Here is a 27044-nt window from a genome sequence, read left to right as displayed (position 1 = left end):
CGCTATCATATTTCCCCAAGACCCCTTAATATTATTTTAACCTATAGTTTTGATATATTTATTCCGTGCCATATAATCTTAACCCCCACTATATTAAACCTTCGCAATATGTATTATACCCCTCTGCATACAATATCCACGGGTCCCACTTCATTTAAACTCCTGATATCATTTAAACCTCTGTCTGTCTATAACCCGACCCCACACCCAAACTCATTCCTGACAACTCCACCACGTGATAACCCTCCAATCACCCAACTCCAGATCCAACGAACCACATCCCATATCGCACGCTCCGACGTCCTACCTTTAACATCCCAAAAGCACGCGAGATTAGCAGTTTTCCCCACTCATATTTTTTCTACGTGGTAGCCCCATGTTATATTGCATCCTTCAAAATAATACCACCCTACCACTCTAAAGCGGTGCGATAAACCATAATACCGCCTCTTCGCATCAGATGAAACCGCTCTGTTGTTTAAGTTTAACCCCACACCCAAACATTAACCACCATTGGTAAAAAATGAAAGAAGCCACCCTTTTCAATATTTTCACTATTATTCTATTAGCAATTGCAGGAAAGAACCTTTTCCAACCTATTCTAAAGCCTATAATACCTACTAAACTGTTTTAAGCCATTTACGACTAGAAGATGTTTTAGACTCCGATTTGAAGCAGTATAAAGACCATTGAAGCCTCAGAAAGCCTTCGCTGCCCCTAGAGAACCCCTTCACATACCAAAGCTCCATTTTACAGGTATTCCTGAAGTGCTGAAGGCCTGGACTTAAACTTTGCACAATATTTCTAGTAGGTTAATCAATTGAACCAATTTAAAAGCCTTACCAACCTAAAGAAAGCCATTGTTGCATACAAAACCCTTTTTTGCATACTGTATTCATCTTTTTACACTATTCCAGAGGTCCTAAGCCTACTTCTTAAGCTAGATAGTGATAAATTGAATAAAATAAACAAATATATGGCTTCCCAAAGCATTCTAGATGCAAAACGCCTGCAAACTCCTCACCTAGATGTTGGCCACCTCCCATTCACCGATAGAGATTTCCAGATCAAAGATACAACCTCTCCTAGCAATCTTTTAAAACTCCACTGCTAGAGAAAAGATAAATTCCTCAACCAGAATGATGATATTCAGCTATGGGAGTCAAATTTACCCAAATACTTGTTGCCATGGGTATACCAGTTCCCTCAAATCATCCACCTATGCTAACTCTGCTATATCCCAAGTCATAGGGCCATAGTCTCTCCTAACCAGAAAATTTTGTTCACAATCACCGCAAGGTCAATAATTGAAATGTTGCAGATCCAACCAAAGCCTAATGAAGCCCCATTTTCTATTGAGAACCTAATTGATCTGTACCTAAAGCTGGACCTTCCCAAGAGATCCCAAATTTTTCAGACTTTCCTCCTAGAAAAGGTCCAAGTTCCTACAGACAACCCTCCATATTTTGCCACCATTTTCTCTGAGAAAGCCAGACAGATTGTAACCATGTTGTCCTATATTCTAGGATGTACCACTGATGAACATGTAGATGAGCATATACTTGGTTTCCTTTCAATTTTTTTCCCAGGCAACCCTCTAGCTACAGTTTTCAATTTTCCCCAATTCTGAGCAGATAGAATCCATGATCAACTGATCAGATTTCCATATGAAAGAGTATTCAAATACTCTTTAGTTTTGTTCCATATTTTTCTATACTTCCAGTTAGAAAGGTTTACAGTTAACATCCAAAAATTGGACACCAAGGGCAATCCTAGATCTGTTATCTTTTGGACACCCTTAATCCAAAAATATTCCACTATTTTCAGCTGCAAGGATTTCATTGATTCATTTGTTCACCCAGTGGTTAATAGGCTAAGCAGTAGAAATCAACCGAGGGTTAGTGATGAAATAAAGGAAAATTTTCAGTTTTCAAAACGCATCAGAATAGGAGACTAGTTTTTATACCAAAACCACATTGAAATTAGGGTATATGGATGCCAACTCACTCCATATAAGTTACCCAAATATCTCTCTATGAGGATATTTGCACTAGAATATATCGGGTAGATCATAAATTCATATGATGTTAATTTTCTATCATCCATGAAGAAAACATAGTTTAAAATCAAGAACCAACTTGGTTCTTTTATCTGCAATAATAGGGAGGCTGGAGAGGAAGCAAAAAAATGTTTACAAGAAATGAAATTCAGTGATAGTTTCAAATGGAAGTATGATCCTTTGGGTGTCATAAACAAACTAAGACTCAAGTTTAAATTGAGCCCTTTTATGAATGAGTCCAAGCCAGGGGTTGAAAGATATGTCAACCAGTCAATGTGGTTGGAAAACACCTTACTAGATATGGAGGAGCAGGTGGATACTGGTTCCATTCTACATACTCCGGTCCTACAAGACAGAAATGCAAAAAGGACTAGAGAAGAAGGTTCTTGCTCAAACAAAGATACAACGGATAACAAATTTGAAATAATATATAGTAAAAGAGAAAAGTTGAATCCAATAAATGAGGAAGAAGAAGTAATTGATAAAATTAAGATCATTAATACAAACACTGTGATTAAAGAAAATGCACTTCCTTCAATTTCAAAGGAAACTCAATAGCCTTCAACTTCTAGTGCTCAGATCATCCAGAAGCAGCATAGTGTTGAAGTCTCTTCATCAAGTGAACCAATGGATAGAGAAATATACATCAAAGAGTGATACAAAGATATTAAGGCTAGAAATGAAGAAATAATAGCTTAAATATATTCACAGTATTTGAAGCAGACTCCTGGCGGCCACAACAGATTGCTTTCTACATTTGATTATAAGACAGGAAAAATGCAGATGACCTTTTTGCAGCCCACAGTACAACATCCTAAGTCAGCAGCAGATTACAAAAAGACAGATTATGAGATTTATGCCAAAGATTTTCATCCTATAGACCAAATATAATTTCATAATCAAGTAGGAGAAATGTTATACTCAACTGTGACTGACAAAGATATGAGTACCCAAAAGCTTCACAATTCTTTGGAAAATGTAAAAGTATAGTTCAAACTAGAAAAAGCATCCTCACAGGCTAAAGATAACAAAATTAAATCCCTTGAAGATTTGGTTATTGAAATGGGATATGATACAAAGAATGTCAAAGGTGCAGAAGAACTCATTAAGAAAAAGAATGCAAACATTGATGCATTAAAGAAACAACTTAAATCGCCTCCTACTGAACATCACACAGACCAAGGAAGTTCTAGAGAATCAAAACCAAAAATATGAGATGATGAGCCTCATTCTTCAATTAACTTCTCAATTAACAAAAATGGAAAATGAGATGGATAAGTTAGTGCAGGAGAAAAAGGGCAGCATGGAATCAATCCCTGTCACTGCTATTCCTACAGTTACTACAACAGTTCCTTCTACTTTAGAAGCTTCAATGGAAATAACAGTTCCAGTAGCTACAACACTTCCATCTACATCAACAACAGATTCAACAACAACAGTAGCTCATCCCAGTGATGAAGCAGGTAAATTAATCAAAGCTATGCAGGATATGTCCATCCAAACAAATGAAATAAATAGACTTAAAGATCAAATAAAAAAGTCTAGAAGATGAAAAGAAGTTGGCACAAATCATGCATAAAAATTAAACATAGAAGTCAAATAGATCGATTGAGAGAATACATAAGTTAGAGAAAGAATTGACATTGAAGAACCACCTGCCCAAGCAAAGCAGCAACGGTGGGCCAATATCGTTAACTCTGTTAATGATATTTGGCCATCCATCCAAGTCATCTTTGAGCAGAAGGATTTAATCAAGGAAGCAACTGAAGCTATTCAAAAAGTTAAGAACTTGGTAGCAAACCAAAGGAGGCCAATGAAATCATTAAGTTTTTTAATTCTAAGAACAAACAAGAATTGGAAGAGATAGGAATAAGTGACAGGACTCAAATAATTCTAGAACTGAAAAGGGTAATCTCCAAGAGGAACTTGATGGTACAACTTGAAGACAAGTGTCAAAACATGGAGTTTGCAATAACCATATTTATGGTCAAATTTGATGTTTTTAGGCAGAAAGTTCTACCTAATCTTTTGGTCATTAATGATAGGTTGACAAGGCATGAAGACTATGATAAGAAAATTAGAGAAGTGGCAAAGGAACAAGCAAACAATTCAGCCATGAAAGGAACTCCAATAGGAAAAGTGCTATATCAGACTTTTGAGAATCTCTTTTACCTCCAACATGACGTAAAATATCTCTTTATCAACAAACCTACATTTTCAAAATACACATAGGCTGATGAAATCTTTAGAAGAATGGTAAAGATCAAACTACCAGACGCAGAGATTTGGGAAAAGTTGAATGATTTACTGTAAAAATGAAAGGTAAAATAGTGAAAACAGAGCAATTAAGAGCAATCAAGGTAAAATAGAAAAGAGTAATAGATCAGCTAAGTCAAAGAGTATTAGATAAAAGACAGAGTTTAAAAGTCAAAGGAAGAGTAAAGGGACAACCAGGGTAGAGCAACATCAAAAGAGAGAAAGTAGCAAAAGATAAAAACAACAAACAGAAAAACCAGTAAAAGCAGGGACAACTAGCCTTTTAGTCTTCTAGGTGTCTCTATCTTCTTGCATAAAGATATTTCCTTTTCCTTGAATAATTCCTAAATTAGTTTTAGGATATTTTGTAATAGTTTTTGTATAAATACTTCACAATTTGAAGTATTGAGTGTGGATTTCTAAACATTTCTATAGTGGAACTCATCTAAAACCTGAGGATTTATTGTACCATTTTCAAGTCAACAGTTTGGACAAGTAATAAAGGCATTGCATTATAGGATTCATGTGTTGGGTAACTTCAATGAAGTAACTTTCAATTGTTCAAATTGTTATTTTCTTAAGTATTCCATAAACTTGTATGTTTTCCAAATTTAAATGTAATGACTACAATATGATTACAAATTTTTTTTATGTACACTCTGTCCTAAACAGTTATTCATTTTGATGTTTTCTTCTGATATCTAGAGTAGGGAATTCCTCATTGCTATCTAGTTTCGATTGACCTCCTTCATTTCCCTCATTATCCGGTTTGAGGAATCCTTAACTGCTTCTTGATCCCAATTGAAAACCACTTCACCCTTCATCCTAAAATATCTGAATTTGCTCAACTACCTTGCCTTGTGGACACTTCCTTTAGAACTTGATTCAGTCATGTTTTCTTGACACATTGACTGCATAGCCCAATGGAAAATAGATAGTCTTCTATCCATCTAAATCAGTGATTCCACCACCAAATCAAGTCAAAACCCAATCAAGCTTACATAACTAGCCTAAAATAAATTAACTCAACAAAGTTAAAAAATTAAGAGAGAGCCCTCTCTTAGGGTTAGGAAGGCTAGGTCCTGATCTCAAAAGTAGGTTTGTGGTTACCTCTATTATTTCTTTAAACACAACATAACAACCCTAAGGAAATTTTACAGTGATAACATAGTGGTGACCATACTGGGGAAATCAGTCCTTAGGTTAATAAACCTTAAAGGAAATCTTAAATCCCATCTTTTCACCTTAAGGCCATTTTAGGGTTGTCAAAAAGTTTGATTAAAAAAATAAAAAATTCAAAATTCTGGCTTCCAAAAGAACATACTATACCAGGGCACATCCAGATCCAAACGCAACTATAATTGTTGATAATCCAGACAAAATCTTAAGAAAACAAATAAAGTAGAAAGTCAAGAAAGCACTAGTAAGCTAACGAAAGAAAATTCACTTCCTAAAGAGTTATCAAACTTAGAGGATTTACAATTTAATTTATCATTTGAGAATTATTTGTTTCGTACCAAATCTGAAAATTCAGTCCATGATACTGAAATAGAGCCTACTTTTATTCAATTTGTTGAATCAAAGAAGAATACTATACATCCTGATTTAGACCAGCATGTTCTAGACACTTTTGACAAACTTGAAGCGTTAACCTCAACTTTGATAAGGCACATAGACGAAGCCTATTTTCAACAGTGTGTTGAATCAGCTGCCCTAACTGTTGCTACCTTTGAACACTCTAAAATACCTTCAGAAACTGTAAATACAACCTCATTCAGTACCACCCCACCTATAATATCCACCACATTTCATTCCACAAAGCCAGTTATACCTAAACTTCCTCTCCAACCTAACCTTCCAATTTCATCTTCTAGCACTTTTGGTACATTTTCTAGCACTTCAAGCTCATTTTCAAGCCCTTCAAGTTCATCTTCAAGCGCTACCACTTTACCTCCTAGCGAAGCTAGAATCTTAGCTACGGCTGCCAGATATGCTCCTTTGACCCTACCAGCTCAAGTACATGCCATGCCCCAAGACTACCAGAGTAAAATCTTTCAGTTTGATGGTACTGGTCAATATACTGCATAACAACATGTAAATAAAATGAATGATTATTTTAAATTACATGAAATTGATGAAGAGGATGTATAGATGAGATTATTTGCATGAACACTAGCAGGAGACGTCAAGAAATGGTTTAAATCTCTACCTGCTGGTCATATTATTGATTTAACTATTTTCCATATATTTTTTATCAATAGATGGGAAAGAAATACAAATACTTTACAAATATTGTGTGAATATGAAAACATTAGAAGTGCTCCTAATGAATCTGTTTGAAACTATTGTACTAGATTTAACAGTATTTATAATGTAATCCCCGTAAATATCAAACCTCCACCAGAATTGGCACTAATCAAATTTCCTAATGTTTTTGACATTGATATGTCTTACCAATTGAGAGAAACAAACCCTCCAAGTTTAGAACAGATGCAGAGTGATGCAGTTAGTGTAGAGGCTAACTTGTTGCCTAAAAGAGCTAGAATGAGGAACGAGAGGAGAGTTACCATTAAGGAAGAACCATTCACTTCAGATGTTAAGATAGATACTTTGGCTAAAAGTTTAGAAAAGTTAATGGATAGATTAGAGAATATGGAAAGAAAACCTCAGTGGGAAAATCAACAAGCACCTCAAATCAGAAACCCTAACTTTAGGAAAAATCCTAATACTGGAAAATCAAAAGAAGGTACACCCGATCAACAAATTAGGCCACATTTCTAGGAAAATTATGTTGAAGGTTCACAACAGCTTGAAGAAGAACAAGACACCTAGATAAACTTGATGGGAGTAAACAATGAAGATGCCATTTTTCTTACCCAAGAAGAACAGGAATTGTACATGTTACAGAAATTACAATTAGAATCTGGAGAGTCCTATGACTACAAACAATGCTATGAATTTGTTATCTATGAAGTTCACAAACAATATAGCCTTAGAAGCAAAAAGAACACAGAATTTCCTACTAAGAAATCAGGCCAAACCCAAACTAAGAAAATAGTAGAAGCTCCTGTATCCAAAGTTCTACAAATTCTACCTAGAGGAACTCAGGAGGCTTCCAGCCTAAAAATTGTAGACATAACTTTAGCAGAAACTCAAACTTCAACTACTACTCAAACTATTCCAAAAAAGAAAATTGAAAGAAAAACTGTTGATACACAAACTGAATTACCAAGTGCTGGTAAACAAGACAAACACACAAACCCAAATTGCTAAAGATGAAATCATTCAACTAGGCAAAACTCAAATTCCATTCAATATCAAAATTGAGATAGCCAATTTGAAAATACCAGTTCCTTTAACAAAGCTGGTGAAAAATGAACCATACAAAGCACAAACTACTGAAACACTTGACATAGGTGAAGGCGAAGATGTTATAAACCTTAATGATGATCAGCCTGAGTTATTATTTGGTCCAGAAGTGAATGGAAAACATCAATAAGGGGGTATTCCTCCATTCTACATTAGCTTAATCGTTCATGATAAAATCATGCATAATGCTATGTTAGATTCAGGAGAATATCATAACCTAATGCCTAAAGCAGTCATGGAAAGATTAAACTTAGATATCACTAGACCCTACAAGGACTTGTTTTCCTTTGATTCTAGTCAAGTCAAATGCCTAGGCTTGATAAAAGATCTGTGTGTAACTCTAGTCCAATGCCCAACAAAAAGTAATATTATGGACATAGTAGTTATTGATATTCCACCTAAATATGGTATGTTGTTATCTTGCTCATGGGGAGAAAACTTACAAGGATCTCTGCAATTAGACATGTCATATGCTACCATTTCTATATTTGGACAACAAAGAAAGCTTTACAGAGAAACCTTGATGAAATACATGGTCAGTCGTTAAGGAAGACCACATAATTACCCTATTTATTCCATGCATTTTTATGTGGACTCATTTATCTTGTATAATTCAGACAATGGCAAAGATGAAATCACAACTTTAGAAGAAAAACATAAAGAACCTGACAGTGATAATTTATTTCATGAATCTAGGTGGCACCTAGATTTTGATGGTTTAGTGAACAGATTAGGAGTAGGTGCAGGAGTTTGGATTCATAACATGGAAAATAATCATTCTGAAGTTCATGCCTTTAGATTAAACATTAAATGTACAAACAACATGGCAAAGTATGAAGCTTTAATCTTAGGATTGCAAACTATAAGAAACCTTGGAGCCAAGAGAGTTTCTATCATGGGAGACTCGGAATTGATCATAAAACAAATTAAAAGAGATTATTCTATGAATAATCCTAGACTTTGCCAATATAGAGAAACTGTTCTAGATCTGATTAAAGAACTTCTTGAAATTGATTTTGTTGTTATTCCTAGGAAAGAGAACATGCAAGCTCATAGTTTGGCTACTTTTGTTAGCACTTGCAGATTACCTTTTCAACCCAATCACCAGTACACTACAAAGGTAAGACACAGGCCTGTTATACCTAATAATCTTAGATACTGGCAGATTTTTTCACAAGATTCTCAAATCTATAATTTTATGAATGTTGAGGGAGAATTCCAAAACTGTAACATAGATATTGATTGTACAGTAGATGACATCATAAATAGTGAGATAGATATGAATGTTGTAGATGTAAATAAACCCACTAAATTCACTAAAGTAGAAATAGATAACTTAGAAAAAGTAGAAATAGAAGAAATAGTCAATGATGATTATGAGATTTTAAACCTTAAAAGTGACTTTTTGCCTAAGGGATTAGCCCCATTAGAAGATTTGTTTGATTCAAATGATGTATCTAGAAAACCAAAAATGGAGCCTTTAAGATCAGACATAGAAGAATGTAATATATGAACTGAAGAAAAACCTAAGCTTATTAAATTATCCAAAGCATTACCTCTAGCTAAAAAGCTGAAATACATAAGTCTGTTTAAAGATTTTCAAGATGTCTTTGCCTGGAGTTATGAAGACCTCAAATCTTATGACACCAGCATTATTCAACATATTATACCCATCAAAGAAGATCATAAACCCTTTAAACAAAATCTTAGGAGGATTAATCCATTTCTTATGCCATTGATTGAAAAAGAAGTAAAAAGGATGTATGAGGCACAAATCATAGCACCAATTATGTATTCAGATTGGGTTTCTAACTTAGTTCCCACTAGGAAAAAGATAGGGGAAATCAGACTCTGTGTTGATTTTCAAAACTTAAACAAAGTGTCACTAAAAGATAACTATCCTCTCCCAAAAATGGACCATAGTTTACAGAGGGTGGTAGGATCATCTAGAATCTCATTACTTGATGGGTTTTCTGGATACAACCAAATCTTAGTTCAACCAGAGGATCAAGCAAAGACTGTATTTAGCACTCCCTGGGGTACTTTCATGTATTTGAAAATTCCTTTTGGACTAATGAATGCAGGAGCTACCTTTCAAAGAGATATGGATATATCTTTTACCAAGGAGATTCATGACTTTCTAGTCATTTATCTAGAGGATATAACAATATTCTCTAAAACAGACAATGAACATCTAGATTATTTGAGAAAAGTTTTTATTAAATGTAGAAAATTTGGCATTTCTTTGAATCCCAAAAGACACTCTTTAGACTAGAAGAAGGAAAACTCTTAGGACACATAATTTCAAAAGAGAACATTAGAATTGATCCAACTAGAATAGAAGAAATCCTAAACATCAGCCATCATAGGAACATTAAAGAATTGCAATCATTCCTAGGTAAAATAAATTTTCTTAGAAGATTCATTTCTATCTTAGCAAAACTAATTAGATGTTTGAATAACATGTTGAAAAAGGATTCAACACTTAAGTGGACAGTGGAGGCTAAGCAATCTTTTGAAGCAATCAAATATGACCTTACTAAAACACCTGTTGTTGGGTCCCTATAATACTAGTAATTACCCGATTAATATTGTAGTTTCATCCCTTATTAATATTGTTGTGTCCCTATTATCCCCATATTGTTATTACTGTGCCCCATAGAATCCCTCTATTGTTATCTTTGTGGCTTTATATTATTATTGTTATGTTGGCTGGGTTATATTGTGACTCCTTAGACTCCTATATATAGAAAGGAGGTTTTGTCATTTGAATCATCCAAGAATTGTTCATTTATGTAATGTAAAGGAGGTTGCCCCCTTGAAGAGGCTGGATTCTAAGGTGTTGATCTATCTTTTCTATCTTTCCTTGAGCTGGTTTCATAACATTTGGTATCAGAGCTTTGGATTCTAGGGTTTCGCTGCTCCAAATAGGTCATCGTGGAATTTTCGTTATAACTTGTTTTCTGCAACGTTTCAGAAGCTAAAAAAAAAACCATTTGAGAAGACATCGCGCTAAACCTTGGGTCTAAATTTTAGAGCTTTTCACGCTATATTTGCGGAGATATGATCTGAGGAATTTGGTCTTTTTGTAGACTCCTGAATTACATTCCAAACAGGTGACCTGGGGAAAATCATCACAACTTTCTCTCTGAGCATCGAATTGAAATTTCGTAAGAATTTACAGAAATAGGATGGACTGTAGTTTCTTGTAGATATTTTTTAGAGCCAGAGGTCGAAATAGTGACTCGTGGCATGTCATACAAGTTCGCTCTACTGAACTAGTCTATAATCAATTCACTGTGGGAGATTTCGCATAACTCTTCCTTGGAGAATTCAATTTGGATCAAACTGGTGGCATTGGAAAGAGGACACAGTGGGCTACTGTAGGTCACAATTTCAGAACTGGATGATTAGAAAGTACAGAGATACATCAGAGGCAATATCGAGCTCCTGCAAAGTGAAAAAAAGGTGTGTAGATTTTCTTAAATTTTTGCTTAAACTTGGTTTGAAAATTTATTTTGAAGGAATTCAAAGGGCATAGTAGAGAATTATTATCGGTAACTGATGCCCCGAGGAAAGAAAATGCAAACACCTAGGAAGCAACCTGAAAGCTCTATCATGACTCATGAAGAAGAGGAAGAAATGCTACATGATATATCAAAATTACAAGAACAAGTGCAACAAATGTCACTCTCACAAAAGCTAACAGAAGCTAAGATAAATGGCGTGGAAGCTAAGATGAATGGCATGGAAGCTAAGATGGACAACTTGAAGATAGATTTGAACACAAATTTGAAGACAGGCATGCAGATTTGAAGACAGATTTGACAAATTTTCTACAAGAAATACTTACCAATGGTGAAAAGGTAGTAAAGGAAACTCATGATGCGAACAAAAGAAATGTTAATCATGATTTCTTAGACTCTAATGTGGGATCGAAGACCCACTATATTCCAAAAATCGATATGAGGAAGTTTGATGCAAGGATCTCACAACATAGATATTACAAATGGAGCAATTTTTCGATCTCAATAATGTGCAAAACACACAAAAGGTACATATTGCAACTTTATATTTGGAACCAAATCAGTTTATATGGTATCAATGGCTTTGCTCTCGTAAAAAAATTATTACTTGGGCAATTTTTACAGAAGAATTGATTGCACATTATGAGGATACAAAAAGCAACATTTTTTTTAGCCAATTGATAAGTCTCAAACAAAAGGGTTCAATAATGGAGCACATTGAGGAGTTCCAATTGAACATAAGGGTAAAAAATATTCCAGACGAGCATAGGATTGATGTGTTCATAGGGACTTTAAAGGATAATATCCAACATGATGTTCGCCTTTGGGAACCTAATTCATTAGAGAAGGCATTCAGGTTAGCAAGAAAAATGGAAAGAAAAATTATGGCAACCAGGAAGCATACCACTCACAACTATAAATATGGAAGTGTGTTGCTCCTAGTCTTCCACAACCTATAAGGTTGACACCACAACAATTGGAAGAAAAAAGAGCAAAAGGGCTTTGTTACAGTTGTGATAGCAAATACACTAAAGGTCATAAGTGTGCTGAGAAGAAATTATTCTACAAAGATTGCGAAGAGGAAGAAGAAAAGGAGCAAGAAAGGTCAAAAGAAGAGGATATACTCCAGGAACAAAGCCTAGATAAAGAAGAAATGAATCTGAACATATCTTGTAATGCATTGGTGGGAATTACCACTCCTCAAACCATCAAGATAGAAGGACAAATCAAGAAGAAAAAGGTACTAGTGTTGATTGATTCAGGAAGTACCCACAATTTTATTCATTGTAAGGTAGAAAAAGAATTGAATTGCTTCTTATATCCAGCACCAGAGTGTCAAGTGATGGTTGCAAATGGAGGAACAATAAATTGCTCTGGAAAGTGCCATAATATCAAGCTATCAATGGGAGAATATGTATTGACTAGCCCAATGCTTTCCATTCCAATGGGAGGTGCTGATGTTGTACTAGGAGTACAATGGCTACAATCCTTAGGTACAATAGCTTTTAATTTTCAAGAACTTTTCATGAAATTTTCCCTGGAAGGAAAGGAAGTTGAATTAAGGGGTATTGCAGGGAAACCGGGAAAGATAATTAGCTCTAATGGTATGACAAAGCTTCTAAAAAAGGAACAAAGGGGTGTAATTGCACAATTATGTTCTCTAGATGTTTCCACATTGCAATCATCTATTTCTCCAGTTATCCAAAAAGTCTTGGACAATCATTCCAAGGTATTTGAGACTCCCAAAGGTCTCCCACCTATTCGTGATCATGATCATGCTATTCATTTGATTCCAGGAAGTGTTCCTCCAAACATCAGGCCGTACAGATATCCCTATGCCCAAAAGAGTGAAATTGAACGTATGGTTGCAGAAATGCTAGAGGCTGGTATAATTCAACCGAGTCAAAGTTCTTTCTCTGCTCCAGTAGTATTAGTGCACAAGAAGGATGGATCATGGTGCATGTGTCTGGATTATAGGGAGCTCAACAAGCTCACTATTAAAGATAAGTTTCCCATTCTCGTCATTGATGAATTACTGGATGAATTGCATGGATCAATTTACTTCACCAATTTGGATCTTCATTCAGGATATCATCAAATCAGAATGAATACTAAAGACATTCCGAAAACATCATTTAGAACTCATGAGGGTCATTATGAATTTTTGGTCATGCCTTTTGGCCTTACCAATGCACCTTCAACATTTCAAGGTTTGATGAATTCCATTTTCAAACCATTCCTTAGAAAATTTGTGTTAGTATTTTTTGATGATATACTAATCTACAACAAGTCTTGGAAGGATCATGTTGAACATGTTGACAGGGTGCTACAACTATTGGAGGAGAAACAATTATATGAAAAAAGATCCAAATGTTTCTTTGGAGTACAAGAGGTGGAATATCTGGGTCATATTGTATCTCATGAAGGAGTTAAGGTAGACCCTAGCAAAATTAAAGCCATTAAGGAATGGAAAATCCCCACATCCATAAAGCATCTGCGAGGATTTCTCAGGTTGACAGGGTATTATCGCAAGTTTGTTAAGAATTATGGGAGAATAGCAGTGCCTCTAACAACATTATTGAAGAAAGATGCATTTTCATGGACTCCAGAAGCAACAAAGGCCTTCAAACATCTTAAAGAGGCAATGTGCCAAGCACCGGTCTTAGCTACACCGGACTTCACAAAAACCTTTATTGTGGAATGTGATGCTTCAGGAAATGGAATTGGTGTTGTTTTAATGCAAGATGAAAGACCCATTGCTTTTGAAAGTCGTCCAATCAAGGGAAATTTTTTACACAAAGCTATTTATGAGAAGGAAATGTTGGCAATACTCCATGCACTTAAGAAATGGCGACCCTACCTAATGGGAAGACACTTCAAGGTAAAAACGGATCATGATAGCCTTAAATACTTTTTAGAACAAAGATTATCCTTTGAAGAGCAACAAAAGTGGGTCACAAAGATGTTGGGTTATGACTTTGAAATCATTACAAAAAAGGGAAGCAAAATGTGGTGGCAGATGCACTCTCAAGAAAGGATGAGGATGTGGAAGCATTGTTGTGCGCCATTTCTATTATCCAACCAGATTGGATAAACGAAGCAAGGGAGGAATGGAAGAATGACGAAGAAGTGTGGGCACTTATTCGAAAGTTACAACAAGATTCCAGTACGTCTGATACATTTAGCTGGAAAAATAATTCTTTATGGTACAAAGATCACTTATACCTCTGTAATAATTCCCAACTAAAACAAAATATTCTTATGGAATTGCACACTTCTCCCTTAGGAGGGCACTCAGGATTTTTAAAAACTTACCACAGGGTTAAGAAGGAATTTTTTTGGGATGGCCTTAAATCAGATATTCAAAAATTTGTGGCAGAATGTTTGGTTTGCCAACAAAATAAAGTTGAAACAATTAAGACACCAGGTCTATTACAACCTTTATCCATTCCAAGCCAACGTTGGGAGGAGGTTTCAATGGATTTTATCACAGGTTTACCCAAGTCTGAGGGAAAGAGTGTCATCATGGTGGTAGTTGATAGACTTACGAAGTATGCACACTTTTGTGCATTATCACATCCATTTAAAGCCAGTACGGTTTCTACTGCATTTATGGAAACAATTCAAAAGCTACATGGAAACCCAAAGATTATTGTAAGTGACAGAGATCCCATTTTCACTGGAAATTTTTGGACAGAATTATTTTCTTGTCTTAGTACTCAATTAGCTCATAGCTCATCTTATCATCCTCAATCTGATGGGCAAACTGAGATAGTAAACAAATGTTTGGAAGGATATCTTCATTGCTTTGTATTTGATAAACAGACACAATGGGTCAAATGGTTGCCTCTGGCTGAATGGTGGTATAACACTTCCTTCCATACAACAACAAAAATGACCCCATTTATGGCACTTTATGGATATCATCCACCATCCATCACATCATATTTAAGAGAAAATTCTAAGGTTCAAGAAGTGGAACATCACTTCGAACATCAACAACAAGTCCTCCAACTCTTAAAGGATAACCTCGTGTTGGCACAGAATAGAATGAAACAACAGGTAGATCAACATCGCAGCGAAAGAAGTTTTGATGTAGGTGATTGGGTATTTCTACGGCTACAACCATATAAGCAAATGTCCCTCAAGCAAGCTAAGAAGGATAATAAATTATCACCAAATTATTATGGTCCGTACAAGGTGTTGCAAAAGATTGGTACTATGGCATACAAATTGGAGCTTCCTGCAGCTTCTCGATTGTGCCCAGTTTTCCATGTTTCATGTTTAAAGAAGGTTATAGGCGACAAGCTACTAGTTCAAACAATATTGCCAAAACTTGACGAGGAAGGAAAAATTATATTGGAACCAGAAGCAGTCACAGAAACAAGAACTCGACAGCTATGAAATCGATCAATTTTGGAGTATCTTATCAAGTGGAAGAACTTATCCGCTGAAGATTCCACATGGGAGGATGAGAATTTTATACAGAAGCATCCAGAACTACTCAAGTGTTGAGGACAACACTTTTTTTAAAGGAGAGGGGCATGTTGGGTCCCTATAATACTAGTAATTACCACATTACTATTGTAGTTGCATCCCTTATTAATATTGTTGTGCCCCTATTATCCCCATATTGTTATTATTGTGCCCCATAGAATCCCTCTATTGTTATTTTTGTGGCTTTATATTATTATTGTTAGGTCGGTTGGGTTATATTGTGACTCCTTAGACTCCTATATATAGAAAGGAGGTTTTTTCATTTGAATCATCCAAGAATTGTTCATTTATGTAATGTAAATGAGGTTGCCCCCTTGAAGAGGCTAAATTCTAAGGCGTTGATCTATCTTTTCTATCTTTTCTTGAGCTGGTTTCATAACACCTGTCCTCATAAGTCCTAATTTCAACAAAGACTTCATAATTTTTTCATTTTCTTCAGAACACACTATTGCAGTAGTCTTGTTGCAAAAGAATAATTAGGGTTATAAACAACCCATTGCCTTCTTCAGTAAAGCTTTGAGAGATGCCAAACTAAAGTATAATATAATGGAAAAACAAGCTCTTGCTTTAGTGAAAGCCATAAAGGATTTCAGAGTATATATCCTGTACTCTGACATAATAGCATATGTTCCAAACTCAGTTGTAAAGGACATTCTAACTCAGAATGGGCCTGATGGAAAAAGAGGCAAATGGATTGCCACCATACTAGAATATGACATTGAGATCAAGCCTACAAAATTGATTAAAGGACAAGGTTTAGTCAAACTCATGGTTGAATCGAATTGTCGAGCCTTAGACATAAATTTCATTGCTGCTATAGATGATCAAGAAGAGATGGTGACTCCAAAGATCAGTGAAACTTTCATAGATTCACCTTGGCATGCAGACATTATTTTCATTTTACTCAACTTACAAGCTCCTCCTAGTTTATCTAGAACTAAAAGTAGATTCCTAAAGATGAAAGCAATGAAATATTGTATCTTAGACAATGTTTTATTTTGGAAAGATAATGGTGGCATTTTGTTAAATTTTTTGTTAAATGATGAAGGTGACAAGATCATGCAGGAATTTCATGCAGGGGATTGTGGGGGACACCTATACTGGAAAACAACTGCTGATAAGATTTTAAGGGCAGGTTTTTACTAGCCCACCCTTTTTATAGATGTTAGAAAATATGTGACCTCCTATCACAAATGTAAAATATTTGAAGGCAAGAAGAAACTCTTGCCATTACCCCTCAAACCCATCTCCACAGAAATTCCATTTCAGCAATGGGGTCTAGACTTCATTGGTGAAATTCACCCACCCTCCTTAGCCCAACATAAATGGATTTTGATAGCCACTGATTACTTTACTAAATGGATAGAAGCCATCACTTCTAGACAAGCCACAGCTTCTGTCATCATTTCATTCCTTGAAAACAACATCCTTTTTCGATTTGGATGCCCACAAAAGATCATCGTTGATAATGCTGCTACTTTCAAATCCAAGAAAATGGTAGACTTTTGTAACTGATACCACATTACCCTTGGCCATTCCACAGCCTATTACCCTCAAGGTAATGGACTTGCAGAATCCTCAAACAAAATCCTAGTTAATACCATCAAGACACTATTAGAAGACAATAAGAAGACCTGGAATAAAAATTTAGTTAATGCCTTATGGGCAGACAGACTAACTACAAAAAATTCCATTGGTACATCTCCTTATCAACTAGTATATGGAATGGATGTTGTTTTTCCATCCTCATTAGGAACACCAATGATGAAGATGATCCAAGAATTGAAAGTAGAACAAAATGATATTCAAAGGAGGATAAATCAGACCATACATTTGCAGCAAACCAGGGAAGAAGCCTATGACAAATCCCAAGTGATCCAAGATAAAATCAAAAAGATTTTTGATAAGAAAACCAAATCCGGTGATTATTACATAGGTGACAAAGTACTCAAATGGGATTCCCGAAGAGAAGAAAAAGGTAAACATGGGAAATTTGATTGCCTATGGCAAGGCCCTTACATCATTTATGGTTACAGAGGTAACAATGCATTTTTCTTGAAACAGTTAGATGGAACAGATCTACTAGGTGGACCAGTCAATGGTAGAATGTTGAAGCATTACTTTTCCCTAGATTAGCATTAGTTCATTTGTTTACTTTTCTCATTGTACATAACATTGCAAAGTTTAGATTGGATTGGATGATTATCTTTTGAGGTAGAAGCCCGAAGAGAAGGCCCAAAGCTTTGAAAGGTGTAGCATCATATGTATGAATAAAGTAGATCACAGAAAAGAAGTTACAAGGCAAACCACAGTCAAATTTTCAAAGGCAACTGATCTTAAAGTTCTTGACATTTCACCAGGAAATGCCATCCCCATGTGGAGCCACTACTAGGGTCCTATAATAATAGGATTCATAATTTTGAATTGACTATGATTAGTCTTGTAATATTGTACATAATTTTGCTTTCTGCAAAATGTTTTCCCATATTAAAAATAAAAAATGTAAAGAGGGTGAAGTCCTAAAAGAAAAATCAAAGGACCAATAAAAGAAAAAGATCAAAAAAGAATATAAAGTATGAACCCACCCAAAAAAAGATAAAAAATAGATTCTGAAAGTGATGCAAATTCAAATGACACTAATTTTTACTTTATTTTGCAAAATAAGATTGTGTGTAGCTTGTCAAAAATGCCACAATCCATGATGGTCAAATAGTTTAATCTTGATTCATTCATGATTTAAATTTCATGTTGATAGATAGAGAATAAAGATCTAGACAAACTGTTTAATTTTGGCAGATCAATAATTAGGCAGAGAATAATAATGAGCTCAAAAATTTAATCTGAGCCATTGGAAATTCATAAGGTTAGAATTAGATAGTTTTCTTACAAAAGAAAAAGAAATGGAGGGCCAACAAGCTCAAGTGCACCTAGTAAATGAAGAAAAAATGTTAGGGTAAATGATGAGTAGGCAGAAGTAGGTTTCACAAGGCATGGAAAGCATCTATTGGCTCATTTTATATTACTAACTTCCTTCCAAACACATTTTCCCTTGTAAGAAAACCCCTTCCCTATTCATTTTCCATTGTTCTAACACATTCCCCTTCCTAATTTTCCCCTTATTCTAACCCTTTCCCTAGCTTAAAAAACCCATTCCCATCATTAAAATCGCCCACGATATTGTTTAACTCATCCCTAATGTGTTTCTAACACTCGCTCTCATATTTCCCCAAGATCCCTTTATATTATTTTAACCTATAGTTTTGATATATTTATTCCGTGCCATATAATCCTAACCCCCACTATATTAAACCTTCGAAATATGTATTATACCCCTCTACATACAATATCCCTGGGTCACACTTCATTTAAACACCCAATATCATTTAAACCTCCGCCTATCTATAACCTGACCCCACACCCCAACTCATTCCTCACAACTCCGCCAAGCGATAACCCTCTGATCACCCACCTCCAGATCCAACGGCCTGCATCCCATATCACGCACTCTGACGTCCGACCTTTAACATCCCAAAAGCACACGAGATTAGCAGTTTTCCCTGCTTGCATTTTTGCTACGTGGCAACCCCACATTATATCACATCCTTCAAAATAATACCACCCCACCACTCTAAAGCGGTGCGATAAACCATAATACCACCTCCTTGCTTCAGATGAAACCACCCTACTGTTTAAGTTTAACCTCGTGCCCAAAGATTAACCACCGTTGGTTAAAAACGAAAGAAGCCTCCCTTTTCAATATTTTCACTATTATTCTGTTAGCAATTGCAAAAAAGAAGCTCTGCTAACCTATTCTAAAACCCAAAAGTTCTGTTGAACTGTTTTAAGCAATTTATGACTAGAAGACAATGCAGACTCCGATTAGAAGCAGTATAAAGACCATTGAAGCCTCAGAAAGTCTCTGCTGCCCCCATAGAACCCTTCTGCATACCAAAGCTCCATTTTCTAGGTATTCTTGAAGTGCCAAAGGCATGTACTTAGACTTTGCACAACACTTCTAGTAGGTTAATCAATTGAACCAATTTAAAAGCCTTGCCAACCTAAAGAAAGCCATTGTTGCATCCAAAACCTTTTTTTGCAGACTGTATTCATCTTTTTACATTATCCCAAAGGTCCGAAGCCTACTTCTTAAGCCAAATAGTTATAAATTGAATAAAATAGACAAATCTATGGATTCCCAAAGCATTCTGGATGCAAAACCCTTGTAAACTGCTCACTTAGATGTTGGCCACCTCCCATTGGCCAATAGCGATTTTCAAATCAAAGATACAACCTCCCCTAACAATCTGTTAAAACTCCATTCTTGGATCAAAGATAAATTCCTCAACCAGAATGATGATATTCAGCTATGGGAGTCAGATTTACCCAAATGCTTGTTCCCACAGGTATACCAATTCCCTGAAATCATCCACCTATGCCAAATCTGCTATATCCCAAGTCAAAGAGCCATAGTCTCTCCTAACCAACAAATTTTGTTCACAATCACTACAGGATCAATAGAAATGTTGTAGATCCAACCAAAGCCGAATAAAGCCCCATTTTATATTGAGAACCTAATTGATCTATACCTAAAGCTGGACCTTCCCAAAAGATCCCAAAATTTTCAGACTTTCCTCCTATAAAAGGTCTAAGTTCCTACAAACAATCCTCCATATTCTGCCACCATTTTCTCTGAGAAAGCTATACAGATTGTAACCATGTTGTCTTGTATTCTAGGATATACCACTGATGAACATGTAGATGAGCCTATACTTGGTTTCCTTTCTATTTTTTTCCCAGGCAACCCTCTAGCTACAGTTTTCAATTTTGCCCAATTCTTAGCAGACAGAATCCATGATCAACTGATCAAATTGCCAAATGAAAGAGTATTCAAATACTCTTCAGTATTGTTCCATATGTTTCTATGCTTCCAGTCATAAAGGTTTACAGTTAACATCCAAAAACTGGACACCAAGGGAAATCCTAGATCTATTATCTTTTGGACACCCTTAATCCAAAAATATTCCACTGTTTTCAACTACAAGGATTTCATTGATTCATTTGTTTAGCCAGTGGTTAACAGGCTAAGTAATAGAAATCAACCCAGGGTTAGTGATGAAATAAAGAAATTTTTACAGTTGTCAAAACACATCAAAACAGGAGACTGGTATTTATACAGAACCACACTGAAATTAGGGTATATGGATGTCAACTCACTCCATATAAGCTGCACAAATATCTCCCTATGAGGATATTTTCACTAGAATATATCAGGAAGATCATAAATTCAAATGATGTTAATTTTCTATGAGCCAAGAAGAAAACATAGTTTAAAATCAAGAACCATCTTGGTCCTTTTATCTGCAATAATAGGGAGGCTAGAGAGGAAGTAGAAAAATATTTACAAGAAATGAAATTCAATGATAGTCTCAAATGGAAGTATGATCCTTTGGGTGTCATAAACAAACTAAGACTCAAGTCTAAATTGAGCCCTTTTATGCATGAGTCCTAGCCAGAGATTGAAAGATATGCCAACCAATCAGAGTGGTTGGAAAACACCTTACTAGATATGGAGGAGCAGGTGGATACTAGTTCCATTCTACATAATCCATCCCTATAGGATAGAAATGCAAAAAGGACTAGAGAAGAAGGTTCTTGCTCAAACAAAGATACAATAGATAACAAATTTGAAATAATGTATAGTAAAAGAACAAAGTTGAATCCAGTAAATGAGCAAGAAGAAGTAATTGATACAATTGAGATCATTGATAAAATAAGTTGGCACAAATCATGCATAAAAATGAAACATAGAAGTTGAACAGATTGAATGAGAGAATACAGAAGTTAGAGAAAGAATTGACATTTAAAGAACCACTTGCCGAAGCAAAGCAGCAACTGTGGGCCAATATCATTAACTCTGTTAATGATATTTGGCCATCCATCCAAGTCATCTTTTAGCAGAAGGATTTAATCAAGGAAGCAACTGAAGCTATTCAAAACGTTAAGGTAGAACTTGGTAGCAAACCAGAGGAGGCCAATGAAATCATTAAGTTTATTAATTCTAAGAACAAACAAGAATTGGAAGAGATTGGAATAAGTGATAGGACTGAAACAATTCTAGAAGTGAAAAAGGTAATCTCCAAGAGGAACTTGATGGTACAACTTGAAGACAAGTGTCAAAACATGGAGCTTGCAATAACCATATTTATGGTCAAATTTGATGTTTTGAGGCAGAAAAGTCTACCTAATCCATTGGTCATTAATGACTGGTTGATGAGGCATGAAGACTATGATAAGAAAATCAGAGAAGTGGCAAAGGAACAAGCAAACAATTCAGTCATGAAAGGAATTCCAATAGGAAAAGTGCTATATTAGACTTTTGAGAATATCTTTTACCTCCAACATGAGGTAAAATATCTCTTTATCAACAAACCTACATTTTCAAAATACACAAAGGCTAATGAAATCTTCAGAAGTATGGTAAAGATCAAACTACTAGATGCAGAGACTTGGGAAAAGTTGAATGATTTACTGTGAAAATGAAAGGTAAACAAATGAAAACAGAGCAGTCAAGAGTAGTCAAAGTAAAATAGAAAAGAGTAAAAAATTAGCTAAGTCAAAGTGTATCAAATGAAAGATAGAGTTTAAAAGTCAAAGATAGAGTAAAGGGACGACCAGTGTAGAGCAACAGAAAAAGAGAGAAAGCAACAAAAGATAAAAACAACAAACAACAAAATCAGTAAAAGTAGGGACAACTAGCCTTTCAGTCTCCTAGCTGTCTCTATCTTCTTGCATAAAGATATTTCTTTTTCCTTGAATAATTCCTAAATCAGTTTTAGGATATTTTGTAATAGTTTTTATATAAATACTTCACAATTTGAAGTATTGAGTGTGGATTTCTGAACATTTCTATAGTGGAACTCATCTAAAACCTGAGGGTTTATTGTACCATTTTCAAGTCAACAGATTGGAAAAGTAATAAAGGAATTGCATTATAGGATTCATGTGTTGGGAAACTTCAGTGAAGTATCTTTCAATTGTTCAAATTGTTATTTTCTTAAGTATTCCATAAACTTGTATGCTTTCCAAATTTAAATGTAATAACTCGAATATTATTACAAAATATGTTTAAGTACACTTTGTCCTGAATAGTTATTCATTTTGATGTTTTCTTCTGATATCTAGAGTAGTGAATTCTTCATTTCTCCCTAGTTTTGATTGACCTCTTTCATTTCCCTCATTATCCGGTTTGAGGAATCCTAAAGTGCTCCTTGATCCCGATTGAAAACCACTTCACCCTTCAGCCTAAAAGATCTTAATTTGCTCAGCTACCTTGCCCTATGGACACTTCCTTTAGAAATTGATTTAGTCATGTTTTCTTAACACATTGACTCCATAGCCCAATGGAAAATAGATAATCTTCTATCCATCTGAATCAGTGATTCCACCACCAAATCAAATCAAAACCCAATCAAGCTTACATAACTAGCCTAAAATAAATTAACTCAACAAAGTTGAAACATTAAGAGAGAGCCCTCTCTGAGTGTTAGGAAGGCTAGGTCCTGATCTCAAAAGTAGGTTTGTGGTTACCTCTATTATTTCTTTAAACACAACATGAAAACCCTAGGGAAATTTTAGAGTGATAACACATGGGTACCACTATTCTTTTAAACCTCTTCACCTCTTTTTTATCTCATGATATAGGCATGCCAGCATCTAGGGACCTCTGGACACTCTCACAGGCCTACAAGCTAGCATCTAGGGACTTTTCCCAGTAGACCTATGCTAGTGTCCATGGAATTCAAGGCACTTTTATAGCCCATAATTCTGAACACTGCCCAAAACTTGTTATAAATTTTAGAATCCATCAAAGACATGATTACAAGGCTACTAAACCAAAAATAAACCTCAGGACTAGGCGTCACCATCCCCAACTAGGACTGACATTTCGTCAAATGCTTGGCATCAATGCAACCTACAAGTCTAGGATACAAGACAAAGAATGAATGACTGAAAATTCTTATGAAACATTATAAGAAGGATCACCACCTTCTTCATTGAACTTTTATAACATCAATTAGGTCTTGCATCCATCAGTTTAACAATTACAAGTAAATACATGAGATAACCATGGCATGAACCAGTGAATTAACCAAGCTTATAAATAACTTATCTTTCATTAATCATAGGAAAATATGACCAGGTTTGGGACTTCCACGTACCACTTGACCATAGACATGGCTGAACCAAATATTTCTTTCAACTAGTCAGCCTCATGCCATATTCCAAGCATGAATGTAGGATCTCATGGGTAAACCAATACAAAAATAACCAAGGGAAACCAGAGGTTAAACCACCTCAACCCTCACCAAACCGTGATCACACCAAAATCAGTGCTTCGATCACAACCGAACCGAACTTCGGATGCCATCCATAATCCATCACTATCCTTGAGGAATTTTCTATCTCCTTGTCTCTTAGGCTTTGCTGCAATCCAATCCCGGATCACTGGGCCCTAAACTGAGACCAATTTCTTAGGCTTTACTGTAATCCAAACCTAGATCACTAGGCCCCAAATTGAGACTCCTCCCTTAGGCGTCACAGTGTATCCTACCAAAACCGATCAAGGGATTCCTAGGCCTTTGAGAATAAACCTTGAGACCACGTCCGCCATGGATTCTAAAATCCATCCGACAAAAACAAACTCACAACCGAGATAAAAATACCACCATACAATGGCATTCAAAAAAAGGAAAGGCTAGGATGAAAACCATTGTCATAACCCGACAAAACCATGCCACTAACAACAAGAGAAACATACACCAAAATGAAAAGCCATGCATCTCAAAAATAGTGAGGAAATCCCAGATGCAATATGTTACCTGCAAGTGTCCCTATTGAAGTTGTCTGGTCCTATTCTTCTTTCCTTGATCCTTGCTTTCCTTCCTTTCCCTTTTCTTGCTTTTCCTTCCTTGATCCAAAGCTAGAGTTCTCCAAGAAAATCTAAGTCACCAAGAGTGTGAGAGAGAGAGAATAATGAGGGAGCTCCAAAACTTGAGCTGAAAAAAGGTTACCAATTGATCCTTAGAACCCTTTTTATTAATGAGGCCTCTATTTTCTTCATTTTCGATTGTTGTCCTTCATTTTCCTCCTCACATGCAACCTCTGACCTTTCACCTTACTTTTCTCCTAATTTTCTTTATTTTCATAAATGAATGTGCAAAAAATGCCTTTTTTCCTTTTAATTATTTTGCCTTAGCCTTTGCCAATTTTCTTAGACAAAACACATCCAGTGATGCCCACTAGGATATATTTTCCCAACATTCATCTTGGAATAAGTGTCCCTTACCTGTGGTCTTATTTTTCCTTTATTAAATTTTAATATGTGAACTTTTCACTAGGGTGGTTACAAAACCAATAGGCTACAAGTGGGTCTACAAGAACAAGCATAAAGTTGACGGCTCACTTGACAAGCACAAAGCCAATCTTGTGGCAAAAGCTTTTGCACAAAAGGAAGGGGTCGACTATGAGCATATGTTTGTCCCCACATAAAAATTGGCTAAAATCCTAACACTCTTTGCCATGGCATCTCAAAACAGTTGGAAAGTCCATCAAATGGATGTAAAAACTACCTTCTTGAATGGAGATATGAAGGCGAATGTTTTTATGTCCCAACCAAAAGGATTTTTTGTGAACGGTTAAGAACATAAAGTATGCTAGCTTGTAAAATCCTTGTATGGCCTCAAGCAATCACCACAAGCCTGGTATGAGAAGTTAACAGAGCATCTTCTAAAACTCAACTTCAAACATTATGATATTGATGATGTAACTTTGTTTGTCAATAAAGTTGGAAAAATAGTTGTATATCTTGTGGTGTTTGTAGATAATATTTTGATGAAAGGGAACAATGAGAGTTATATTGCATCAATAAAGAAGGAATTGAGGAAAGGTTTTGAAATTATAGACTTGGGGTATGTTCACTACTATCTTGGTATTGAAGTAACTCAACATCTAAAGTTTATATTCCTCTCTCAGAAGAAGTACATTGGATATATGTTGAACAAGTTTGGCATGGCTGAGTGTAATCCTTTGACTACTTCAATGGAACAGAACTTAAAGTTCACATCCACTGAAGGAAATGAATTTGAGGATGAAACAAGGTATAGATAGCTTGTAGGAAGTCTCAACTACCTAGCTGCTACGAGACCAAACATTTCATTTGTTGTTGGAATCCTCTCTAGGTTTATGTAAAAGCCTTGTGAGGGACATTGGTCTACTATAAAAAGAGTTCTAAAGTACTTCAAGTGAACTCAAGACTTTCAACTTAAGTATACGTAGGTGGACAACTTCAACTTGATTGGATACTTTGATTAGGACTTCGATGGAGATAATGAAATCCGGGTATCTACTTCAGGTTATGTTATGAGCCTTGGATCAGGACATGTCTCCTAGAGGTCACATAAACAATCGGTTCTAGTAGATTCCACAACCGAGGTAGAATATGTGGCAGTATCTGAAGCAAAAAAGGAAACTGTGTGACTGAGGAAAATTCTAGAAGATTTGCAAGTGAAACAAGTGCATTCAACTCCACTCATCATTGAAAATACCATTTGATTAAACATCATGTTGAGGCCAATAGAGTCCATCTACGCCATTGTTCCATAAATGAGCAGATTGCAGACATCTTCACTAAAGCACTTGGAAGAGAAAAGTTCGAAAGATTTAGAATGATGCTTGGACTCACCAACATCCCTTCATATTAAGGGGTCAAATTTTGACAACTAATCATTGGGATTGGGTGAATATCTGTAAAATAGTGTAAATAGAAAATTTACACTCATAAATGGCCAACTATACAAACTTGCTATTGATGAGATACTTCACAGGTGTGTCTTGGAGCATGAAAGTAGTGATATTATTGACGAGGCACACAAATAGGGAGTAGGAGGCCATTACCATAGTGACACTACTATGAGGAAGATACTACAAGCAAGATTATGTTGGCTGACGATATTCCAAGATTTCCAGTTGCATGTATAGAAATGTGATATATGCCAAAGATTCAAGTTTCCATTACCAAAACATCAAATGCCATTGAATTCAATAATCACATCACTACCCTTTGAGATATGGGAAATTGACTTCGCCAACCCATTTCCTGAAAAGGCCATACATATGGGATAAAATACATTATAACAATAGTCGAATATATGGCGGAGTGGGTGGAGGAAAAACGGTCGAATCGTGTACTAAAGAAGTAGTAACACAATTTATAAACCATAACATAGTTACATGGTTTGGTTTTCCTTTAGTCATCATTAGAGATAGAGGAATGCACT

The sequence above is a fragment of the Pinus tabuliformis genome, chromosome 6 (assembly GCF_031772625.1).
Source record: "Pinus tabuliformis cultivar Carrire ecotype Pingquan chromosome 6, CPIR1, whole genome shotgun sequence".
Taxonomy (NCBI): domain Eukaryota; kingdom Viridiplantae; phylum Streptophyta; class Pinopsida; order Pinales; family Pinaceae; genus Pinus; species Pinus tabuliformis.
The sequence above is the reverse complement of the archived record's forward strand: the minus strand, read 5'-3'. Positions refer to the sequence as shown.